Below are 1,224 nucleotides of genomic sequence, written 5' to 3'. Positions count from 1 at the left end.
CCTGACTGAATGCTGCCTCTGCTCTCATTGGAGATCTGAACAGTTTAATAAAGAAAGAAGTGCCTCACATTGTGAAACAGCAAAGCCATCCTGTCCGAGGCCGTGGGGAGGGTCTGTGTTCGGCACATTAGGCTAAGCTCCTCCTCCACGCTGTGCGCTCAGGGTGGAATGCGAGTGGGCGTGTTGGCTTTGTGGAGCCGAGGGCCAGCGGGTTCACGGGCGGGAGTGCAAGGAAAACAGCGGTTGGCGGTTTTCCCGGTCAGACGTTGGGCACTCCTGGAGCACATGATCACTGTGTGTGTGTGTGTGTGTGTGTGTGTCTGTGTGTGTGTGTGTCTGTGTGTGTGTGTCTGTGTGTGTGTGTCTGTGTGTGTCTGTTTGTGTGTGTGTGTCTGTGTGTGTCTGTTTGTGTGTGTGTGTCTGTGTGTGTGTGTGTGTGTCTGTCTGTCTGTGTGTGTGTGTGTGTGTGTCTGTCTGTGTCTGTGTGTGTGTGTCTGTGTGTGTCTGTCTGTGTGTGTGTGTCTCTGTGTGTGTGTGTGTCTGTGTGTGTGTGTGTCTGTGTGTGTGTGTGTGTGTGTGTGTGTGTGTGGGAGGGGGACTATTTCTGGAAAAGTTGCTCTAATTACTGTAAATAGAGCTCACAGTAATGTTGCAGACTGACATGCTGGCCTGAGGTCAGGACACTGAGTGATCCTGATGATGATCCTCCGGTTGGAGGGCGCGTCCCAACAGAACTCATATTCCTGTGTTTAATAATCTGAGCTGGTGCAACGCGCTCAGGGTTCAACCTGACGCCTACAGGAGGAGCGAGTGAGTCAGAGGTGCCTGTGACCCGTCTCCTTTAAAGCTCCGTCACTCAGAGTGTCGCTCTATTTCTACCAGCCCTGTGGATGAACTGGGTTAACGGGGCGTGCACGCGCAGCGCTGACCTTGTCTGCTGGAAGTTTGTCGTGTTGGCGCCGCTGTGCTTCTATAACTCTCCCAGCGCTGTGTGAACTTGAGCTGCGCAGGATGCCAGGCGTTACTGACCCAGTTACCTGCAGCAGATGTAACAGCACTGATGGAAACGGCTCCTTACGCACAGAGCGCTGGCTGCGCCCCGCTTTCGTTTCATTAAAACATCAAAGAGCAAAAAGATTCAGGTTTGATACCTGCGGAGTCAGAGCCTCGCTGCTGCACGCGCTTTAGCCAGGCTCCAGCCTCAGAATGAAATAAGAATGATAA

This window comes from Rhamphochromis longiceps, linkage group LG20 (genome assembly GCF_057381845.1).
Source record: "Rhamphochromis longiceps isolate RC_006_pf linkage group LG20, R_longiceps_female_GT1.1, whole genome shotgun sequence".
Lineage (NCBI taxonomy): Eukaryota > Metazoa > Chordata > Actinopteri > Cichliformes > Cichlidae > Rhamphochromis > Rhamphochromis longiceps.
The sequence above is the reverse complement of the archived record's forward strand: the minus strand, read 5'-3'. Positions refer to the sequence as shown.